This window comes from Etheostoma cragini, chromosome 9, assembly GCF_013103735.1.
Source record: "Etheostoma cragini isolate CJK2018 chromosome 9, CSU_Ecrag_1.0, whole genome shotgun sequence".
In the NCBI taxonomy this organism is placed as follows: Eukaryota; Metazoa; Chordata; class Actinopteri; order Perciformes; family Percidae; genus Etheostoma; species Etheostoma cragini.
Window position 1 is genome coordinate 25,807,685 of NC_048415.1, and position 15,503 is coordinate 25,823,187.

General features: G+C 41.5%; 1 long non-coding RNA gene across 1 annotated transcript in view; it reads right to left on the reverse strand.

Annotated features, from left to right (window-relative positions):
- Positions 1-893: 893 nt before the first annotated feature.
- Positions 894-15,503, reverse strand: part of LOC117950004 — a 20,495-nt gene continuing 5,885 nt past the window's right edge. Inside the window, exons 4-5 of the long non-coding RNA XR_004657784.1 lie at positions 3,254-3,333; positions 894-1,055 (exon numbers count right to left, since the gene is read on the reverse strand). This is a non-coding gene — a long non-coding RNA (uncharacterized LOC117950004). The remainder of the gene's footprint in view (positions 1,056-3,253; positions 3,334-15,503) is intronic.

Sequence of the window (15,503 nt, forward strand, 5' to 3'; positions counted from 1 at the left end):
ACCACTACCACCACCCTGCACAGCGGTAACAAAGCATGATGGATCCATGTTCTTGTTCTGTTTACGCCAAATTCTGACTCTTCCATCTGAATGTCTCAACAGAAATTGAGACTCATCAGACCAGGCAACATTTTGCCAGTCTTCAACTGTCCAATTTTGGTGAGCTCTTGCAAATTGTAGCCTCTTTTTCCTTTTTGTATTGGAGATGAGTGGTACCCGGTGGGGTCTACTGCTGTTGTAGCCCATCCGCCTCAATGTTGTGCGTGTTGTGGCTTCATAAATGCTTTGCTGCCTACCTTGGTTGTAACAAGTGGTTATTTCAGACAAAGTGGATCTTCTATCAGCTTCAATTAGTTGGCCCATTCTCCTCTGACTTTTAGCATCTAAAAAGGCATTTTCGCCCACAGGACTGCCGTATACCGGATGCTTTTCCCCTTTTCACACCATTCTTTGTAAACCCTAGAAATGGTTGTGCGTGAAAATCCCAGTAACTGAGCAGATTGGGAAATGCTCTGCCCGACCCGTCTGGCACCAACAATAATGCCACGCTCAAAATTGCTTAAATCACCTTTCTTTCCACACCCCTACATGCATTGAAGCAACTGCCATGTGACTGGTTGATTAGATAATTGCATTAATGAGAAATTGAACAGGTGTTCCTAATAATCCTTTTGGTGAGTGTACATTCCTATAAATGTGCAAAGAGAGGCCAATAGGAAGCAGGGACAAAGCATATAGAGAGTGTGTAGAAAAGAGAGCGAAAGGAGGATGAGAGATTAAAGGGAAGTGTACGGAAGGGAGGCAAGAGATTGTGCTAGCTGGGTTTGAACCCCCATCTTTAGAAAAAGTGTTTTAGATTATGATTCAGACATTCAGGATTGGATGTACACTGTCTTGAATGGCTACTGCTATGACTTTCTTGATTAAATCTAAACTGTCACATTCAACTAATTTGTTCATGTGATCGTCTCACTGTTATTCTCAATACACGATGACAACACATTGTGACAGGCTCATCTTTTCCAGTCTGTTTCCATCACACCCACACAATCCATCTTTAAAGAGCACAAAGGCCGTCCCTGAACATTACAGTCAGATGACATTTATTCCCTGACAGGACAGTTTTAACACATTCTACATTGTGTGTGTACACACATTTGTGTGAGTGTATGTGTAGGCGCGGGATGTGACATTTCTGTGATTAGTGCCTGTAAGGCCAATGCCTCATTAAAGGTTCTCTTTTAATTACGAGGACAACTTAGGGTCAATATCAAGATGACAATGCCCCCTCTCCCCCCCCCCCACACACACACACACACACTAAAGCCACTCAATGTTAAGAGTGGCTAAAAGGAATTATCACAGTAGCTCTACTATCTCTGCTTACATCAAAGCTCCCAAGACACATTTACTGTAAATACACATCCATAAAACCCTAATACAAAAACATAAGGACATAAGACGCAATTAAAGATGGTCTTATAGTGTTAAGCTGTATGGTAAACTCTAGATAGCTCTCTGCTATCTGTTCAGTGAGATCAGGTGCAGTAACAGCCCAGCTCTCAGACAGAATACGAGGCCATTAGCCACAACACAGACAGATGGTGAAGAGGATGAATGTCTCAGATGTGCTAGAATGGAGCTTCACCAGCTTTTTATCATGCACAGAAAGAACGCCACTAAGGCAGAAACAATTACAAAAACCTGGAAGCTTCAATATAAATTCTAAGTTTTGAACCACCTCTTGCTCTAGGAATTGGTTGACATGGGTGATTTTGGTGACATGTCTTGAGAATGCTGACGTAATGTATTACAGATGTAAAACAATGACTGCAAAAGAAGGTTATTTCTCCGATACTAAACTTTAATGATCCCTGTGTGCAAACTGGGTCACTGCATCAGCAATTGTCAGGAAACTGCATAGGAACAAAATGGGCAATATAACAATAAAGACGCTTGGAATTGAACAGTTACATCATTATGTATTGTGTTGTGTATTGTATGTAAGTAAAAACTACATAAAAATAAAAAATATAATTGATATATAACATGCAGCGTTGGGTTGTTTGTCACAAGTTACAATATCCTACCATGATTTAACATTTTTAAAATTGAATAGCTAAATAAAGCGGCTCCGAACTTTAGTTGCAAAAGACGCCTTGTTTCTTCAGGCTAACTATATTAGCTTTAGCCAGGCAGGGAGCAGCTTTCTGTGGTGAAAGATGGCCGGGAGACATCGTGATAACATTCCATTAATCAGGTAATTTAGTCAGTCTTTGCAGAGAACAGAGATGTTGTATTTTCAGTTTAATAGCCGATTGTCTTATTTTGATTACAAGTTACAGATGGAGCCTGGAGATGATGTGGGGTACTTATTGTTTACATCTTACTATACACTGATTAAGCTATTGCAGCTAGCTCAGGGGAGAGTGCGTAATACTGTGGTACAGCCTGAGACAAACAATAAAATAAAATTGACTTCTGCATTTTTGTTTTGCTTTGCTTTTCCCTCCATTGTAGCAAACTGTGATGTCTGAACAGAGGTCTGAACCGAACCGTAGGTCTGGGCGACATAGAGAAAATCAAATATATTCTTGACCAAATACTTGGTCAATGTCGATATTGGGACAATATTGTATGGTTGACTATTGGTGCTTTAACAAAGTGTTATGTACACAATGAGATTTTTTTATTAATATTCTCCAGAAATGATTTAATGACTTAGTGGTTAAAAGTAAATAATAGAACAGCTAGAACAGTCTGGTAAGATCAGAAAATGACATCACTTTACTGTAATGCAGCCTGTAAAACCAGGTAAAGACAACACTTACCATATTACAATATTACAAAATATATCAAAAAATCTAAGACGACATGTAGTCCCATATTGCAATATCGATACAACAGCGATATGTTGCCCAGCCCTATCGAACCGTGACTTCTGTGTAGCGTTCCACCCCTATTTTGTAGAATGTCCTAGAGTGATTTGTATAACATCCACAGAGAACAATGGCAGTCTGTATCTGTAAACTGTAGATGGGATTGACAGCTTCTTTTCAACCCAAGCATAAAAGACAATACAGAAGTTCCATTGCATTTTTAACATCAAAAGCACTTAGTGTACCCGAAAAATGTTGCTGGAATTGACGCAAAAGAAACCTTTTTGCTTTACTCAGACTCTGCACACACAGTTCATGCACAATGTCATATTATGACAGCAGGTAAGAGAACTAACAATGCCGACTCCTCTTACCTTTTGCATCACGCTTGCGATGTTTGTCACCGGCAAAGGCGCATTGTTGCTTCCACTACATTTGGGCTTCGAGAACTGACCTGAGAACATGCACAAACAAAAAAAGGAGAGTAGTTAAAAAGAAACAATAGTTACTGAGCTCACATTTAACCCTGGAAGATGTCCACTTGGGTTTGTCCTTATTGTTAAATGCAGTGAAGCAGCCATTCAGAAAGCGGCCCGTTTGATTTTAGCTTTCTGGTAGCAACTGGCTCCATTCCACCATGTTAATGTAATCGTATTATCGCAAAGGAAAGCTATTGTCATACGCTTCTGTCAGAAGAGTAATGGAAGTGCTAGCAGGCTTTATATAAGAGGGAGAATGGCATCTTACATAAGAGCAGTGTAAAAAGCCCATATGCAGGACCTAATTTCACGCAATCAACAAAGCCACTTTGTGTCAAACCTTTGCTCTTATTAAAAATCCTCCTTTAAAAATGAACTGCAGGCCTCTGAATCAAGACTTGGACAAGTCTCACAAAAGCTCACAATTTCATTTCACACTGAATGGAATTAGCCAGTGGACCAACGTTACAAAGTGGCTTTAAAAGATTTTAGTTCCGCCCCGAAACACTCGGCATGTCCCTGCTGTGAAATGTGAATATAAGGATGTGTGTGTGAAATAAATTCGGGAAAAAGGTCATGACTAAAATGTCCTTTTACTTTAGAAAATTACCCAGTAACACTTCACTTTAATATCCAATTTTCTATTTCATCTGAAGCCAAGTGTTTGCTTCTCACCATTACTGCTGTTAGAGAGCGCCTGGATACAAGACAAAAAAAGTCGGAGACGAACATAGCAACATATTAAGTAACCTATGATTTTCATGATGCGGATACCATGGACGGAATTGCGGGATTTGATAAATATAATAATAAACGTCTGATGTTCTTCAGCCAACCTCCTTCTCATCCACAGCTTTTACCCATGGGGCTAGGGCTGATAAGACCGCTAAACTGCATTGTTTTGAATGAAACTGAACACTCCACTGTGAAGCTAGCGCTAACGGGATCTCCGTTTGCAGAGTTCAGGATGTACCTCTCCCGGTGATCATGCTGCTCTGGGGAACCGGCTGAACAACAAGAAGCCACTACTGACCGATTCATGGCCCCGCCGGAGCACCAACTGCTGTCTGTCCGTGCGTCCATCTGAAGGCATCAGTATTCAATTAAAACAGTTTACTGACCAGTTAAAAATTAATCCGCGGCAGTCCACCCTGTGGTGGTCCGTTACACTGTAGGCTCAACATTACAGATCATTTTTTGATCAATATAACGTAGAAAACATTACACTTCATAACGTTTTGTATTCGTAACATGATTCCATTGTTGTAAAAATTAACAGTAAAAGCAGTAGCCTATGCAAGTCAATCCTATATTTATATATATATATATATAATATATGAGATATAGGATTATATATAATCCTATATCTCACAGGGGCGGCTGTGGCTCAGTGGTAGAGTGGTTGCCTGCCAGTCGGAAGGTTGGTGGTTCGATCCCTGCCCCTGCAGTCATTGTCGAAGTGTCCTTGGGCAAGGCACTGAACCCCGAGTTGCCCCCGGTGCTGCGCATCGGAGTGTGAATGTGTGTGAATGTTTATCTGATGAGCAGGTGGCACCTTGTACGGCAGCCCCGGCTACGGTGTATGAATGTGTGTGAATGGTGAATGTTCCCTGTAGATGTAAAAGCGCTTTGAGCAGTTGTTAAGACTGGAAAAGCGCTATATAAATACAGCACATTTACATTACATTTATATTTTTCAAATTGGGAGCAAAACGTGCTCCTTGAAGAAAAAAAGAAGAAAAAAAAAAAAGAAAAAAAAAGGCCTACTGATTAAACAACTGGACTTTGGGGTCAAGTGTAGTCTATCCGAGCCTATGTCCCAGATGTGGAAGCCCCCTTACTGGAATAATGACTATAAAGATATTCCATTATATTTTTCGATTTTAAATTGTTACCTGCCACCACATTGTGTTTTCTTTGCCCTAAATATAGCCGTTTATACAATATATTTGTGCCTAAAAATGTACCAGAAAGTCAAGTCTTTTACGCTCAAAATGTTCTGGGAAGGATCCCCGCCCCCCATCCTCCCGCTTAAAGCAAAGGCCCCTTATGAGCCAGGAAAAACCCTCAAATGCCAAACTCTAGCCACTGATAATTTACACACTACTTAGTACAAGGATCTCAATATAGAGAAAGAGACTGAGGCTTGACAGTCAGATTTGAAACATGTAGCATGTCATCTATTTTGCATCTTTTCTGGCACTGATCCAAATTGTGATAAAATTGTCACAAATTGTCACCTCAGATCAGTTTATCTCAACCACATGTTTTAGACTTGTTTTAGAACGCTCAATTCTTATCTTAGAACTCTTTGACTCACTCTCAGCCATCACATCTGCTGACATCCACCATGTTTGGTCTCCTACCCACGGACCGTTGACTTTTTTCAGGGTTATACTGTTGATACTAGTCTCTCGTTTTAGTATTATTACTACATCTGCCAATTTTTAGCTCATTCTACAGCAAGTTCTTTTATTTATTTTGTCATACATGCAAGGTTTATTTTATTGTTGCCATTTCTGGTATTGAAAATTCCACAGATAAAATGAGATTTAAAAAAAACAAGATGATAAAATGTGGATACAATTAAAAATTAAAATAAAAAAAAGGGTTTTCCTGATCACAAGTGCTTCACAGTGCCTAAACCAAAATGAACAGAAACTATACCGTTTTGTTGTCGTTTACGGGCATGCTGTTTGTCCTGTTGAATTCAGGTGCCTGTTTGACATGAAGCATAATCACTTGTCAATGAGAGGCTCTATGGTTTGTTAGATGATTTACTTTGAGGACTTTAGGCAGGAATGCACACTTGACCGACTTTCAATTTTTCGTGTTTTTAAAGTCTGACTCAGGGATTTTCCTACAAAGAGAAAGTTGAGGGCAAAGAGGTTTAAGCAAGCAGAAAATCACAAGTGCCAAAACGTCTGATTTTCAGCAGTCAGCCTCCCTCTCATCCACGGCTGCTATATAAGCAACACATACGGCTGGCGCTGATTTGACTGGATCTGAACGCTCCGCTGTGAAGTTACTGCTAATGGGATCTCTGCTTGCAGATTCAAGCTGCACCAGAATGCAAACGCCCCCCGCCCTTACTGCGTTGAAGTCCATAATATTTTGAATTGTTAGATCAGTTCTATCTGTAAAGTGTCTTGTGTTAACTCTTGTCATTATGAATTAATACTATAAATAAATTGAATTACGTGCCACCAGAATTTTGTTTTCCTTGACATAAATTAAGACTTTTTCACCATAAAGTTTTGCCTGCGAATCTATCAGAATGCAGAACATTAAGTCCTTGGGGACCCCCCCCCCCTCACACCTTCATTTGTGTCCCACCAAAGGCCCCTTCTCAGCCAGGGAAAACCCCACTAGTTTTATTTTTTTCAATTAACAAATTGTTTTTTTCTGATTCCATCTATCATCTTCTCTCTCATTCATCCATCTCTTCTATCCATATTATTATTATTATTATTATTATCATCCAAAGCAAAGCTGAGAAGAGGACACAAGGAAAGAAGACAGAGAAGCCCGGAATCAGAACAACAGAGGGAGAAGATCCTCCGTTTGCTGCTGTGTAGTTCTGGCTGTGGTCCAGCAGGGCCTGAGGACCCAATGTTGCAGCTCTGATGAAGAGAGCTCTGCAGCCCAAGTCTCCTCTCTCTGCTCCCCCACTTTCTTACACTCGTCCAGTACCCAGTTTCTCTATACCTCCCTTTTTTTTCACTTATACTTGTTAGCTTTCCCCACATACCCTCACTCCCTCCTTGCCTGAACCCTGCCAATGTGATCCATATGTTGTGCTCCAGCAGAGACTGCTGAGGCAGCAGAAAGAGAGAATATTTACAGATCAGTCAGATGGGGTTGAGCTCTGTTCCTACTGCAACTCACAGTTCCTCGTCAATCACTGCTATAAGAGCTGTAACACACAGGCAGAGACACTCACACTGCTGCACACACATACAGGCATGTTAGCAACACCTGAATGTAAGCACACGTGTACACTTACACTCAAACTGTATATACAAATACTTAAATATACATTTTAACTAACACACACACACACACACGATTTAAACTGTTTGGACAATATACCAAAACTAATATTCAGACTATTTTAGTCCACAAACTCACTGTCCATTAAGCCGCCTACACATGACACACGGCAAAACTGCGAAGTAGGGCGCCGAGCAGAGAGGCAATGCACAGCACAGGTAAACACCATCATTGCTTCTGAAATTGGTTGAGCCTTGAAAGGTCAGTGGAAACGCATTGTTTCCCACATATTGACGAATTTGTGGCGGTGTGGCACAGACTCAACACCGGCCACCACATATTGGGTTTCATTTTCCATGTATTTATTTTTATTGCTATTTAAAACACGCAGCGTATTCGTTTAGCTCCTCTCCTTCAGTCTCACTGACACTAACCCAACCCTTTGTGAAGTCTCTACAAGACACTAATCAGAGACTTCTGTAATGCCAATACAGTAAAAGCGGACTTACGTTCACTGGTGGCTACAAGTTAGCAATCAAACACAAAGGATATCAATTCAATGGCATTTTGAGATAACGTTAGCAATAAAACAATCATACATAGCTAAAACGTTTTTGAAATTATTCCATCTTCTGTTATTGTTTGTAATGGGAAAAGTTTATTATTTCATGGATTTCACAAATTTCAGTATGACAGTTGCCATATACCTATTAAATCTGAGCATGCGCTACTCAAATCTCCACTGGACTTAAATCGGGGAGTAACAGCAGCATCAACGCTGCACTTCAGGCAGAGGCTATCGTTACGTTAATAGTAGCATGCTGTGGTGGTCTCGCAATAGGATTAACGTTACTAATAAAACCGTAGACGCACCACAGCTACACCACTGTGAAAGCTCCCCAAAAGCCTTTTATCAGAGTCTGGTCATTACACCCGTCTTTGACAGCCTCCTCTAATCCATTTTTTTTTTTTTTTTTTTTATTTATAACTTGGCATTACTCTAAATTTGGCAAAAACTGATTTAATTGACAAATCACATCATGGCTACACTTTCCTGTTATTCGTTTTAATTTCAAAGAGCAATTTGTTGTATTTTAGCAGAATACAAAGCAAGGGAAAGACAAAAAATAGTCGATTTGAATCTGTTTATTGCAAGTAATGTTATCTAGTAATTTTTTACACTATCATTTGACATGTTCACTGAACCTAGCCATCACATGCCGCGCCGTCACATCCTGCGCCACCCACCACCACACGTAAATTCTCATCCTGTGGGAAACACTAACGAGAGTCAAAGTTTAAATAATTTGAACTTTGAAGGCAGCTCTAAGCAGCAATTCCGAGCAATTTTGTTTTACACCATGAGCTGTATGGCTTGCCGTTCTCCCGTTTCCAACAGCCAAGCCAATTTTTACTGTTTTATCTATCTCAGGTACGTTAGCAAAAACACATCCATGACGCCTAGTGGTCTTACCAAATAGTGGTTACCATTAGATGCACACAAATCATGACGCTAATATGCCAGGAAAATTAAGTTTACATTTTTTAATTAAGTCCTTGAAGTTTTGAAGGAACATTCAAACATCATTCTATACTGTATAAGACTGATCAGTTCAAATGAAGATTAAAAATGAGAAGGAAAATCTGTGTGTGACCTTTTGACATCAGGCATTTACATGGTTTTCTTCACTTCAGTCTTCCTTCTTGTGCCCTAATTTGCTTCTGCTGAGCAGCCAATAAGAGCGATTCCTCTCACCAACAGCGACAATGCTAATTCAACCTGCTGAATCGGTCAAAAAAACGTTACTGGGGTCAACGAGTGGCGATGGGGCTGGACACGCTGCATAACTAGGCTGAGAAACAATCCCCACCGACAATTTCTGTGTTAGGGCCTTAAAAAGTTAAACCTGCTGTCTGAAAAAGGAGCAAAAACCACATCAAGCCCATCTCTCTGTACATGGCCTCTTGGGCTGATGAGTACATCTAGCTAAATAGGGGCAGCTGTGGCTCAGTGGTAGAGCGGGTGCCTGCCAATTGGAAGGTTGGTGGTTTGATCCCCGCCCCTGCAGTCATTGTCGAAGGTTCCTTGGGCAAGACACTGAACCGCGAGTTGCCCCCGGTGCTGCGCATCGGAGTGTGAATGTGTGTGCATTTTTAACTGATGAGCAGGTGGCACCTTGTACGGCAGCCCCGGCCACAGTGTATGAATGTGTGTGAATGGTGAATGTTTCCTGTAGATGTAAAAGCGCTTTGAGCAGTCGTTAAGACTGGAAAACTGCTATATAAATACAGCACATTTACATTTAAATCTCTTTATCTTCACTCTGAAACAAAACACACTTGCAGGTTGACTCTGGGCACTCCACTACAGCAGGGATCCAATCTGATGGATAGGTTTAGGGTCCAAAAACGATGCCTGCATACATGCAACTTGTCAAATCTGCTTCTTATCAACCCAGTTCAAAGACAATGCCGGTTTTCCAAACTACCTCAAACATCTACGGCAAGCCTATGGCAGACAAACTAAGCTTATTGTTGCTTTTTACCCTCTTTCTTCCTTTTCTCTTGTTTTTATGTATACATTCCTGAACTTGTGGATATGAAATAGATAAATTAAGTCTATGGGGAGTTTAACCAAAACTACACAGGCAGTGCAGAAACACACATAGTAGCACACAGCATTGCTCTAAGCAAACAGATGATGCTGCAAAAGAGAGGTGTTGCTCCTGCTAACTCTGTCAACACAACAAGGTCAATATTCAAAACACAGGCAGTGTGTATGTGTGTGTGTGTGTGTAAATCATCCTTTGCCCTGGTCACCATGTTGCTGTGCCAACGTCCTGCCAACACCCTGTCAATCACACTGACCCAGCCCACCCTCAGGCCTTCACACACGCATTAAAGCACACTCATTACAGCTGCTCATTTCCCACCTTCTCCCTCCAATCTACCTCCTTCCTCACCGGCAGGTAAGGTCATTAGTAACCATAATGTCATCAACCTGGCTGGCGTCATGGTAACAGTTTGCCCAGCAATGGGGTAACTCAGGGACAAGAAGTCACATTGCATCAATGTAGTGGTCATGCATTAAATTTAAGGTTATTAGCTCTCACATACACTACCGGTCAAAAGTTTGGAGTCACTTACAAATTTCCATTTCACTCCATTATAGACAGGATACCAGCTGATCTGGGTGGGTGGCTGATCTTTAATGCAATGTCTACATTTCCCATTATCAGCAACCATTCATCCAATGTTCCAAAGGCACAGTTTGTTTACTAATCTGATATTATTTTAAAAAACTAACTAAGAAAACATGAAACAACCCTTTTGCAATTATGTAAGCACATAATGTAATCTGGAAACTGCTCCCCTGGTTAAAAAAAACAAGGCAACTGATCTCAGCTGGGATTCTGTCTATAATTGAGTCCAATGGAAATTTGTGAGTGACCCCAAACTTTTGACCGCTAGTGTATCTGATGTGACACTTGCACTCACGGATTTATTATGACAAAACACAAATTGAAAATGACACAAGTTATGTCATTTTAATGCTTATCCTGCAAACAGCCTGTGTAATTTATCTGTGGCATATCACCAGTGTAGCAGGTAACACATAGGTCAACAGAACGCGTTTTGCCACAGCTCGCGACATCACAATTGGCCCGGCGCTCCTCTGATGACGTCGGTCCGAAACCCGGAAGTCCTCTCCCTCCTCCACGCTGCCAAGCACAACGAGCTCCTCAGAGCTGAGTGCAACATTGGTCAGCGTCCCCGAACAGAAGAAGCCGAGAAGCTGGCCCACGGGCAGGGAGACACAGCTCTCCGGAACTGGTTAACTGCTCGGACATTTTGCAACTTCCAGGTGACTAGGATACATGGAATCTTTCAAACACAATACAAACCAACGTGGGCGCTGAATAGAAAAAAGCTAATGAGCTATGTGCCGGTGTGCTTATATGCCCCTACGGTTATGCCGTCACATGCTACCGTTCTCACTAGGACCAATAGGATTGGAGTAGTTTTCATTCGCATTCCTCGAAGGGGAACTATAGACGACTTGAATGTCTGACACAGCGCTAATGAACATGTATTATTACCATTAAAGGATACAAGGGCTTCGCAATTAATCAACATTTTAAATTGAGACTCATGAATACTATGCATGTGCTCTACATTTTTTACCTAACTGTTAAACCAACCTTTTGAACCCATGGTCCATTAAACACCCTGACATAACTCCAGGTTTGATTTTTAAAAAAAAAGGGCCATGAGCTGTAGTTTCTTCCACACCCTTCAAAATGATTTAACATCAACACGCGTGAATTTGCACACAGAAATCTAGTATCCAACATGTTGCCTGAAACTAAAATGTGTCTCTTAAAAACACACTAAGCTTGTGATAACATTTCTTTTTTGGAGAAAACTACATCATACACACAAACATGCATGAAATTGAGAAAGCTGTCCTCTGAAGTAATAAGATTCAACATTTATGCAACAGTTTGTGATGACAGGGTTTCTTCAGGTTTTACCAATTCAAAAGAATCAAATAGCGGCACTGCTAATGGCGTTACTTTTTTCAATAACGAGTCTAATTACTCTTTCATCTTAATATCGCATTACTGCCAAAAAATGCGGCGCGTTCCTACAATTGAAGCTGTTTTTTTTTGTTTTGTTTTTTCCTTCCATCAGGCCAACTTCATCAATGAGCCAAAATTAGCAGTGCACAAGACGGGCGCATTAAAGCTTACGGTTGGCTGAGGTAGAGTGAAATGTCACGGTAAGCCAATCAGAGGTAGAGTTGGCCGGGTGTTCAAAAGCACAAACTGTCGGACACAACGAACAACACAAGCGAGTCAGTCAACGAAAGACAGGTATGGCAATCAAGGAGGGTGGAGAGATTAACTTTTCTTGCTAAAGACTTTCCACCGTGGTCAGAAAACATAGGCACTATGACTCTAGAGTGCACACACACACACACACTATATATTGTTATTTATTTTGCTGTAGTGCTTAACAAGCATTATTTCATTTGCCCAGTTGTGGCCTGTTGAGGGGGAACTGAAAATGCACATGTATTTTATGTTCCATTAAAGAGGGGTGGGGGTGGGGTCACAATGGGGATTTTAAAAAATGTACTTGAAAGTAATGCATTAGTTACTTTCTGAAGTAACTAGTTACTTTTAGTTTTAGTTTACAGCTGGGAGGAGGCCTCGGGGAAGACCCAGGACTAGGCGGAGAGATTATATCTCCAACCTGGCCTGGGAATGCCTCGGGATCCCCCAGTCGGAGCTGGTTGATGTGGCTCGGGAAAGGGAAGTTTGGGGCCCCCTACTGGAGCTGCTGCCCCCGGGACCCGATACCGGATTAGCGGATGAAGATGGATGGATGGATAGTTACATTTATAATTTGGAACTAAGGATCTTATTAACTGTAACTAATTTTTTTTTTTTTTTAAGTAACTTGCCCGACACAGGTAAACCCCATTCCTTTCTTTTGGATGGTTTGGCTTGACAAGGCACTACAGAAAAACAGTGAACTGCATTTCTTTGGCGGAAATAAATTATCAGAATCAGAACATCAGAATAACTTGCTGGGAAATACATCTGTTGTCTAGCGGGCTCTCTTGCTTCCATTGTTTGTGCATCTTACTTGTTTTCAAGAGTGGTGGAGAGCCTCAAGGAAAAGTTGAGCCAACTCTGAGACAGACATTAATTATTAAGAAGGGCAGGAGGGAAGAGAATGGCTCCTGCAATATTCAGACACCGACTGCCAGACACTAGCCCATGCATCCAGTCCTTATGAAGTCTCACAAAAGGACTGAGGATGCAGTTGTGGGTCCTCCCTCAACCGCTTCCTACATTGCCCTTTCCTCTGTTCATTTCCCCACCCATACTTCCATCCACAGGCCACCTTCTTTTTCAACAATCCCTCCTGCCATCTCATCTCTTGTCCCCTTCTCCTTCCCTCTGCCACTTCTTTTCATCCCCTTCTCATTAGCTGCGATTTCTCAGAAGTGTAGGGCATGCCCATGGGCCAAATTCAATTATAGACCAAATTAAAGGGATGCTTCTCACTCCCTCAGAGAAAAAGGAACACACACAAGCTAAAGGGTTACAACCACACACAGTACCAACGCATGCACACACAGAGGCAAACAGATATTCACACTATACAGCCTGCAATAGAAAACAAATCAATCAATGATAAACTTCAGATCTTGTCCTTGAGTTTGGGCCCAAGTGTTGCATTACTGGTAGAGCTTTCAAACTCTTACTCACTAAAAACCTGCCCTTTCTTCAATCTCTTCAGGCCCCAAATGCAGTCTTTAATTAGCTACGGTAACGGTAACATTGCTCTGAATAAGTAGCCAGCAGCCTGACTGGTCCTTATATTGGAAGACAATCTGATGAATAAGACAGTAAAGGGAGAGAACCACCATTAGTACCAGCTGTCTGCATTTTAGCATCAGCCGTAAAACATATCCTCAGAGTTGAGTGTTTCTGGGGTCAACCAATTATGGAGAACTGCGGGCTACACTGGCTGCCTTTTAACATGATTAGATCTGATCCCACCAGAGGACATCCAGTCCACTTGTTCTCTTGTACAAAGAGCTAAGATTCAAAAGCTTAAAATCAAATATAAAAATATTTTTTCTGCTGTGAATTAAACATCTGCTGCTCTTAGGAGAGAAAGAGGGAGGTGGACAAAGCGTAAAGAGGGATTTAATGCAAGGAGAGTCCCCTGCATCTTCCAAAACAGCCTTAGGCTGAAAGTGACAACCAAGAGCGCAGAGATGTAAAGTACTGCTGCTGTTAAAATTACAATTTTTGTGATTTGCATGTTTTCATTTGAAGGTCTTTAATAAGTGGAACAATTGTGGTGACCTCTGGGCTAATAAAATCCACTAAAACCCCATAACATTTGTTAAAATGCATAAATTGAAAATGAGACCACTGTGCAACATTCCTGAAAACCTGACTTTTTAATAATGCAAGATTGTTTTTGTAATGGAACCAAAAACAGCAATAAAAGTTCCTATAACTGCATGTAAATGGGTTGTTCCCTCATCATGAAAGAAAAAGACAATAAGAGCCTCTGGGGGCTGCACCATGACCTTGGTTTTAATGCACGTATAGGGGAAGACGCTTAAAGTTTGCATAAGGGTGTGTGCGCACATGCATGCGTTAGAACATGCCAGGGAGTGGTGATGGGTGGCCGGTGTTGCAATACGTCACCTCTGCACTCCTTGAGGGAAAAGTATTAATAATTCTCTACCAAGCTGAATAGATACCGCCGGAGGGCTCAAACAATACATGGGAACAACAATTCACACACACACACGAACTTAAGAGCCATAAACCACCAGCCGCCCACACTGTCCTCACTGAACCAGGCCTGTAACATTACTCTGCACCAACACCCAGTTAATCACACACACTAAATCCATTTGTGGAGCACAGCGCAGTAATAAATATGTAAATAACCCCACAGTTTGTGCCTGTACATGTGTGCGCGCTCTGGAGGAAACAAATAGTGCCCACAAGGAAAGTAAGGGTAAGCATTTATGTCATCCTGTGTGGAACTGATACACCTAACAATGCACAAGTTCAAACCAAAAAATAAAAACTCACAAAATGACCTATCAATTACAGGAACTGTGTTCAGATGGATCAACAAATACAAAATGGATCAATTGAAAAGCAGTGCATCCTCCAACCCTTACACAAACACAATCCATGACTGTGACAGTGGGATTGGAGAGGGGGTGTCCGTCATTGTCCTGTAAGGGGATATCGGAGCGGATGTTGGCGACTTATCCACACTCTTCATAATCCATTGTGTGTATGTGTGTGAGTGAGAGAGGTGGTGTGTGTGTGTGTGTAGCCGACCAGGCCTGGTGGTGTTGATAAGAACTGAGGGCTTAGTCCTCAGTCACAGGGACACACTCAGAGCATTAATGAGCCCAGAGGAGAACCTCTGCCGAAAAGGTCTTTATCAGCTACTAGGAGCCTCTGTGTGTTTGTCAGTCCATGTGTCTGCATGGTTGTTGTTTTTTCATTCCACTGTATTTTCAGCAAGAAAAAAAAAAGTACACACACACACACACACACACACACACACACACACACACACACACACACACACA